Below are 9,409 nucleotides of genomic sequence, written 5' to 3'. Positions count from 1 at the left end.
ATCTCTTTGAGTCCAGGAATGACAAATGTGTGATGTCCTTCTCTTCCCTTCCAGTGAAGATAGTGTAAATGGATTAGAGCACTTTCCCACTGAGCCTGGATAGGACCTCAGCAAAGCCCTCAGGCGGTCATTACCAATTAACAAGAGTTGGAACAGTAAGCTAAAATCTTCTTGCCATCCTTGCTTTCTCCAATTTAATGAAGCCAGTGGTTCCCAAACGTTGCTGCCCATTGGAAGTAGTGGACCAGCTTTAAGTTGGACTCCAAACCAATTAGATGAAAATGCCAGAGGGTGGAAGTCAGGCATCACTGTTTCATAAAAATTCCTAGCTGATTCCAATGCACAGCAAAATTTGACAACTACTGAGTTTAGGCTTAATTTTATGTTCTACTCCTCTTTTCTTCCCACTTCTGTTATTATCACTGTAATTAAAACTCTCTTCCTCTTTTTCTCTTCCTCCCTTTCTCTGTCCCTTCCCTTCATCCTTCAAACCATTACATATTTTCTAACTTGAAAACACATTTGGAAATTGACACCCACTTTTATAACCACACTTATAAGAACCAATTTGAGTATCTCTCAGTTCTAAATGGTTCAAGGTTTGCAATCAGTCATGTTATACTATTACCTTCAAATTTTGAGAATTTTAAAGTTTGTTTTCTCTCTTAAGCAGTACAAATACACCTTCAAATTTTTTTCCCAAATAATTTTTATGAATGATACATGTATTACATATTTGAGAGTATTTTCACCCACAAAGTTTGGCTGGGTACAAAATTATTAGATGACATAGTTTCTCTTAAAAATTCTGTAGATATTGGGGTGCCTGGGGGGCTCAGTGGGTTAAGCTGCTGCCTTCGGCTCAGGTCATGATCTCAGGGTCCTGGGATCGAGTCCCGCATCGGGCTCTCTGCTCAGCAGGGAGCCTGCTTCCCTTTCTCTCTCTGCCTGACTCTCTGCCTACTTGTGATCTCTCTGTCAAATAAATAAATAAAACCTTTAAAAAAAATTCTGTAGATATTAACCTATTGTCTTCTGATATTTTATCTCATTTTAAAAAAGATTTTATTTATTTATTTGCCAGAGAGAGCACAAACACCAGGAGCAGCAGAGGGAGAAAGAAAAGCAGGCTCTCCGCTGGGCAAGGAGCCCCATGTGGGACTCTTCTCTCAGAACACTGTGATCATGATCTGAGCTGAAGGCAGACACTTAAGCATCCCATCTTATTTTTTTTTTCTTTGTAATTAGCTTTTTTCTTTCTTACCTTTTTCATTTGTTTGTTTTTGCCTAAGGCCTTGCAAAATTTCCTCTTTATTCCTTTAATCCCAAAGCTGGCTAGAAGGTGCAATTCATTTGCTTGGAGGCAGTTGGTGCTTTGAACCCGTGGATACAAATATATTTTCAGCTCAGAAAAGCCATTATCTCATAGCTTTGGTTATTTTTTTTTCTTTTCTACTTAAACTGATTTCTCCTTTAAGAGCACTGATGCTCTGAGCTGGCTTTCCATTATGTGCCTTCCGTAACTCTGTTATATCTGTCATTTTAATCCCTCTGATTTTGCTTCTGGAAGCCAGGGGAACTTTTCAAGTTATCTTTCATGAAACGGATTTTAAGTTTCATAATATGATTGAGATTTCTACTACTAGTCATGTGAATTCCATTTTTACAATTCCATTTATCCAAGGATCTTTTTTACATTCTCTGTTTCTGTGTTTGATTTTTAGAGTATCCTGTTCTTGTTTTATGCATGCAACTTATTTTATCTTTTTTGGTGAGATGAGTAACATTTTAATTTTTAATGATCTTTTTTTCCTGCACCATGTCTTTTTCTTTCAGTTTCCTTCTTTTCTCTTGTTTTCTCCTTCGCCTTTTAAACTAGGTACTTCGCGGCTGGGTGGGGGGGTATGGAAAACTTTGATTATTTGCTCATATTTAAGAGTGGGGGTTCTAATGGGCTGATGGGGAGCTCTCCAAGTGCCTTGGTGCTATTTGTCTTCTGTGAATCACTGAAAAGCTTTTACTATACCCATTGTCAGGATTGGGAGGGGGATTTTGGTACCATAGGATGGTCCTATCCCCTAGAGTAGGCTCATCCATTTCTTTCCTGGAAAATAAAGACCTGCATTCTGGGAGCCAATGGAAGAAGGGACTAAACCCTAGTATTCAAGATGCAAACATGTATTTAACCCTTTTGCTTTTGGTACAGAACCAGGGGGGAGGGTCTCTATTTGTGTCCCCCAGACTAGAAATTCTTCATTTTACTCCATCATATAAAATGCAGGCTCCTGCTGGGCTGAAGAAATAGCACTGAGTGACAGCATGTCAGGAGAGAGCAGTAGATGTCGGTATCTCTTAACTTTCCCAGACCTCCTAATTTTTCTGTAATCTTTCTCCCTCTTCATCCTGTCTTCTAGAAATGCTGGTGCTGCTAATTCCTGACTCTCCTGAGGCAGTCTGTGGTTGGTTGGGTTGATTATCAGTTTATCCTACCTATAGTATAGAATTTGGCTTTCTCAAATCTGTTAAGTCAATTTCCACATGTCTGTCTGTTTTCCAGTGTCAAAATTTTACTGTTATTTTCTTTTCTATTTTTTCTACCTACATGGAGATATATGTAAATATATGTCTCTATTGTATAATAGTTTTACAAGGGCTTTGGGAGGGAGCAAAATGGGATGTTAGTTCAAAGTTCCAACTTTACCTGGAAGTCTTGTTACCTTTTTAGATCTTTTGGAATCCTTGTCAATTCTGAATTTTAATCTCATTGTTAATCCCAGCTTTCTGTCTCCTTAAACTCCTGAATTACAGTGGCCTGTTTTCTTGCATTGTTTTCAAGGATTCCCAGTGGTTTCCTGATGTTATCTTCTGAATCTTACAGTAGATCATTTTCAGGGATAACCTCCTTCTTCGAGTCAAATGTTAGCATTTCTTTACACTTTGTATTTTTTTCCATGAGTCTCACTTAGGTTTTTAGTATTTTCACCCCTTCTATTAGAAGGGTAAATATATCCAGAGTTGGTGTTTATGAACAGACAGGGAGCTTCCCAGCATCCTACTATTTGGATCCCATTGGCCACTATTGGGTCACATATCCAAGGGAATCTGAGACAGCCAGTTAATATCTAGGATTTTCAGCCCCGGTGTGTGTGTCCATGTGATAATAGAAGGGGGTGTTTGAAGCAAGGAAGAAGGTGACAGGGAATGACAAGTCATAAGCAACAAACTGTCCTTACTTCCAGCTAGTGATAATCATGATTGTATTTTCTGTAAGTAAGCTATGGATACTGACTAGCATACATGAAAGTCCTCTTTATGTGAGAAAGATGTGTGTAGTTTCCATCTCTGGTAGAGCCCTTCTTTTCTGGAGCAAGATCAATATAGACATTGTCAATCATAGAGTAAACCAATTTTGCTTCTGCTTTTGTGCTGTTTTCCAGAAAGCTCCAAGATAATTTCTGTCCTACCATTGGTAAGCATTATTTCTTGTGGTATATATTCTCTGAACTTACTTCACTCCCAGCTTCACTTGAACTTGCTCTACCCTTCATTTTTCCCCAACCCCTTCTCACGTAATCCTATTTTATTTCATTTTAACCCACTGCATGTATTTTTGCAAGTACTCTCCTATCTTAGATCCTTTTGGAATGAGGCCAAGTCTAAATAATAATTAATTACCTATTGATGTTTTTATAGCCTGATATTAAATTATACTTGAGAACTGGGACTATGTTGTACTGATCTTTATATCTCCTTCTATGTTTCCTCATACACAGCAGCACCCAATCATTGTTTGTGGAATTGGATTGATGCGGCCCTAGGGCCGCCTGAGTCCATCAGTTCTCTAGATGTGGCCTGCCTTTTCTTTTCTAAGAGATCTTAGGATTACAGGTATCAACCGGTTGATGTATTCATAGACAGGTAACTGGAAACAAGGCATCCCCACCCATGTAGTTCAAAGTGTGAATTCCCAGACTATTTTGAGATTGTTATATCAGACAAATGCTTAAAGTATTGATCTGATTTGACTAAGTAACAGCTCAGCCAAGCCAACACACAGATGCCAGAGTCACACTGGGCCACAACAGCTGGAGACAGGCATAGGAAACTAGAAATTATTCAGTTGCTGCCCCTCCAAACTATGTTTGACATGCTATTTATCTTCTCCCACTGAAACTCTCTCTTTCCAAATAAATGGGGGTGGGTGATAGCTTCGGGGTTGTTTACCTTCTACTGAACAAACAAGTCTGAATTAGGAATTAGAAGCAGTGAGTCTAAAATGATGAACGCGCTTACCCTGGCATTACTTAGAAAATGGGAAAAATAAATTAGATTACTACTTGGAAAAACTCATTGGTTTGGAGAGCAGCAGGGACTTAATTGCAGGTCTAAAGCGGCACAGCCTCAGTTCTCTTCAACGAAGCGAAGACCTTGCTTGGAGCAACAGGCAGAAAGGGGATCCCTCAGCGGGTTCTGTGATGTGTGGCAAGCCAGCAGAGACGCAAAGAGCAAAGAACAGGGCAGAACCCGAGATCTTCCCTCTAAACGACACGGTGATGCTCCATTTTCATGTGCCGGGGGTTATTACCTGGTATCTTATGCAACACATTTCACGGGCGAGGAGAGCCTCAGGGCACATCTTTTTGTCCCACAGGATGCGTGAGGAGTGGCGGGGTGAGAGAGCCTGAGAAGTGAGTGAACGGATTTTTATTTCTTCGGCAGAATAAACAGGATGTTTTACTCCGTCAACAGCTGTCCTTGATGTGGTATAGTCTTTTGGAATAACACACAACAACATAATGCAGTTTGCTGGAAATTCTAATTAAAATGAGGTACTTGTCTCCTGCTTCAGCCAAATGAAATTATGGAACGAGACTTGCAAACAGCAAGGACTCATTTCAACAGGGCAACTACCCTGAAAAATAGGCGTCCCTAACCGATAAAGTCAGGTTTCAGAAGCTCGGGACGTGAGGTGACTAGTGGTCCCAGCCAGAAGCAGGTGCGTGCACGTGTGTGTGTGTGTGTGTGTGTGTGTGTGTGTGTGTGTGACTGTGCATACAGAATGGAAAGCTAAGGACTCTAAAATTCAAATAGCAGTAATAGAACACGTGTTAATATTGACATGCAATATAATACACGAGAAGCTTCCCACAAGGCCAGCCTCCAGTTATATGGCGCAGGTTGACCTTTTAGGTAAAACCACCCTATAATGAGGTCCATTTGTTACTTCCGAAATGACTGCTCTGGCTCAGGCCCAAGGTCTGCTGGTTGCATGTTGCCTCATCAATAAAACCCCAACATATTAATAAGGAATGGCATTCCATGTCTCCAGAGACTTCTCTGTGCACCTAGGTATATTTGTAAACCAGACTGTGTAAGAAGCTAAAAGAGAGGGTGCAGGAATCCATCGTCACTCACACCAGAAAGCATTTTTATGGATGTGGCACAAATATCTTGCAATTTAGTTTACCACAAGTAACATGAACAGATATTGCCTTGACAAGTACTTTCTAAATGCCCAACACTGCGTATTATCCACTGCTTTGCTGAAGAATCCCCTGACATCCAGTCATCCTTCCCTCTGAAAAACGATTGAAGCATATTCAGAAAGGATGTGCAGTGGCAGTATCGTAGCCAATGAGGTTTATCCGAGGCGCGATTATTGCTAATTGAAAACTTTTCCCAGAAAGGATAAGAAACCTGCTTAAGGCCCCCCAGGTAATGAGTGGTGGACCCAGGATGTGAATTCAGGTAGCCTGTTCCAGACTCTGGGTTCTTGGATACAAATACCAATAAACAACATTTTACTGGTGAAATGAAGGAAGTGTACAGAGGCAACAGGTCGAGGTCACCTACCTGGCAAATGGCAAGACAGAGGGGGCCGGAGGCTGTTTTGCCTGCCATGGCCCTTCTCCTCTTTCCACTGTGCCATTCCGAGAGCTGAGCAAGGCTTCGAGACGCCTGTGCCAAAGGTTGGCTGTGACTGCACCATCTTGTTGGTTTTGAATTACACCTTTCTTCTTAAAGCCATAAAAAATGATTTTTTAAGTAAAAGGGCTTCCCAGAAGCATCCTTTTATATTTGTCCCCACGTTTCTTTTGTGGATGGCAGCTGGGCGCTGAGAGGAAAAAGAAGGTGAGGGAAGGTGAAGAGCGATGGGGATATTACTTGATGTGGCGATTTGGAAATCGTTCCTCATTTATAAGCCCCAAATGACTTCTGGGCAATAAATGAGGAATCCTGCCTTGTCTATGACTTAGGCTGATACGGCAGATATTTCCGTCTAAATCTCAGTGATCGGGTACATGGACAGGTTTACTCTAAGAGCTGAATGTTAGGACTCCAATGAGGTTCATTAATTTAAAAATAACTATTCTCTTTGCAGCCCTCTCCCCGCCCCCCGCCCCCCAATATGAAGATGCCAGCAATCACAGCATCATACAAAGCCAAGAAGCCGGGGAAGAGGCAACCGTATGGATGAACTTGGCCGCAGAGGTGGTGGGAGAGGATACCGGGAAAGACAACTTTCTTAGTGAAGCAAGAGTGATCAGTTAGGTTGGACATCTACAGCAGCGTGTGTTCAGGGAATGCCAGCTAATCATCATATGCACTTGGGAACATGTAATTAACTCAGCATAACTCCTTGCATAAACACCCACGTCATATAAAATATCCAGACGTAAACTAGTGGTCCTGTCTGTGCTGAATTTACTTCTTGAGACTGAAAGGCAGATGGAGATCAAAGATTGAGGAAGCAAATAGCGGCTTTTTGTGGTTTTGATAAGAAGGAGATACAAATATTGACAAAATTCAAACCCAATAAAATGTGACTTCTATGGTACAGATTTATCTGAATTTCTTTCTTAAGACTTTATTCTTTTATCTGAGAGAGAGAGAGAGAGAGAGAGAGAGAGAATGAGCAGAAGGGAAGGAAAAGGGAGGGAAAATCTGAGGAAGCTGGCTCTGGGGTGAGCTCAGGGCTTCATCCAACCATCGTGAGATCACGGCCTGAGCTGAAACCAAGAACCAGGCGTTTCATCGACCAAGCCACTCCAGTGCCCCAGAATTTTTTCTTTTTTCTTCTTCTTTGTTTTTAATCTCAGGACATCTCTTCTATTTCTGGGAACTGTTGGTCACTGTACTTCTCCTCTCAAGGTATGCAATTCAGCTTATAACTGAACACATTCATAACCATGGCTCACAGTACACCTACTAGGTGCTAAGTGCTTTATGTTATACATGTTATAACACTTGTCTTCCTAACAGCGCTCAAGAATCCATAATATCAGCTTCATTTCCTGTGCAAGGAGACTGAAGCTTGGCGAGTTTAAGTAACGTGCCAGAAGGGACTGAGGCGAAAACTCAGCTCTGTTTATTTCCAAAGTGCTGAGCCTACTGTCTCTAGGAGACTATATCTGGAGAGTAGTACCCTGACTACGAAACTACAAAAATCCTGATATAATTGGGGAGCCTTTGGGGAAAGCAAGTGGCTACAGTTATTAAAATTGTAAAACTATTTGTACTCTACAAACACATTCTAAGAATATACTTGCACATGGGTTCCAGAATGTTCAGGGTTTGAAATTGGAAAAATAAAGTAAAATCATAAATAATGGTCGGTAGGAAACAGGTAAATAAGTGATGATTCATCTTTAATAAGATAATTCATCTTTAATATATTAATTCATCTTTAATATAGGGCAGCTGTTAAAGGGGAAGGATCCCTGCCATACGTACTGATGTAGAAAAATCTTCAGATCATATTAGTTAATCAAGTTATAAAACAGGTTGTATGGAATGATCCTATTGCTTAAAAAATTATTTATTTATTTACTTGAGAGAGAGAGAGTATGAGTAGGGGAGGGGCAGGGGATAGGGAAAGAATCTCAAGCAGACTCCCCACTGAGCATAAAGTCCAATGTGGGGCTGGATGTGGGGCTCGAACCCATGAGATCATCACCTGAGCCAAAACCAAGAGTTGGATGTTTAACTGACTGAGCTGCCCAGGTGCCCTGGAACGATCCTATTTTCTTAAAATTATGTACATACATGCATGGGTCTTATAAAATCATAGGAAAAAACTTGGAAGGAAGCCTCTGCTTTCCTGGAAAGGAGGTGAGAGTTTAGAAAGAATGGAGGGGACACAAAAGGAAACTTTCAAATTTTTCTTTATAAATGCACATAAATGTTTGACTCTTATAGGAGCAATGACTCATTATTTAGTTACATAATTAAAAAAAGAAATGGATATTTTAGGAACTAAAGTCATCTGGTAGAAGTGTGTTTGTATTTTCCTAAACTTTTAAGATCTGTTAGGGCACAAGACGTTTTCTCTTTTAGGATTTTGTCTGTTACATCCTTTCCACCCCTCCTCCCCAGTCTTCAGCCAATTTCTGTAATTTAAGCATATTTCAACAATAGATAATGAAAAATTGTTTCAGTTAAGAGTCTGGGTGTTGTTCTGTGATATGTTATAATATAGGATCAACAAACACTAACAGAAATCAGCAAGCTTTGGTCCCCTGTTCAATAATTCCACAAACTGAATGCACCATTCTGGAACGTTATATTGAAGTCTCTAGCAGTCCCCAGCCTAGGCAAGAGCAAGGAGGGACACACTGACCTATGTTTTGAGATGTCAGTGGACAAGTGCTGGAAATTCACTAGAGACCGTGAAGGTATCCATCTGATCTCCTCTGAGAGCCCCCAGTAGAGGCGAAGTAGAGAGCAGGATGGCTTTCCTGCCCTGGGCATTCGCAGAATCCATACCCATGGCCTCTAATCCTTTGGGAAAGATTTACCTGACAGTTTTGCCTTCAAGCCAGGGCAAAAGTACTTTGTGGGCGGGTCCCAGCACCACAGTCAGCATGGAGGGCCCGTGTCAGAGGTACACTCTACCTTAGATTGGAAGGCTGTGGGGCTCAAAGAAGTTCCTACCATTGCATTTACCAAAAAGAGGAAAATGTGACATTTTCTATCGATCTAACCAGCTGATCCCAGATCTGTCTACAGTGTTGCCTAAGTGACAATCCAAATTGACTAAAACATAGTTGAAATTATGAGGCAACCTGGGCCACGGTCTCATTATTTTGATAGCACAAACGTGGCCTTTAATAATATGCTGCGTCATAGTCACGTTTGTCTCAGGAACATCAGACGATGATGGCTATTCGTTTGCATTTTTAAAAATATGTCTGGCTATCTGACAAGGTTTATATTCAAAGTAAGATAATAACAAGAATTCAGGCTAGTGCTTTGTCCTGCAATTGTCCAGGGCAATAATAAAACCTAGGATGACTTTCCCCGCTCTGTGAGCTCCTAAGGCTATGGTAAAAAAGATCTACAGTAATAGTTCCTTTTGCTTTTGAAATGTGAAATCTTTAAACAAACAAATAGAATGTGGAATCTCAGA

The 9,409-nt window shown here is 40.8% G+C and overlaps 1 pseudogene; it reads left to right on the top strand.

Annotated features, from left to right (window-relative positions):
- The first annotated feature begins 5,605 nt into the window (after window positions 1-5,605).
- Window positions 5,606-5,689, top strand: LOC122903741 (annotated as a pseudogene).
- Window positions 5,690-9,409: the final 3,720 nt, after the last annotated feature.

The sequence above is a fragment of the Neovison vison genome, chromosome 3 (genome assembly GCF_020171115.1).
Source record: "Neovison vison isolate M4711 chromosome 3, ASM_NN_V1, whole genome shotgun sequence".
Lineage (NCBI taxonomy): Eukaryota > Metazoa > Chordata > Mammalia > Carnivora > Mustelidae > Neogale > Neogale vison.
This window is presented reverse-complemented; position numbering and strand designations above follow the sequence as displayed.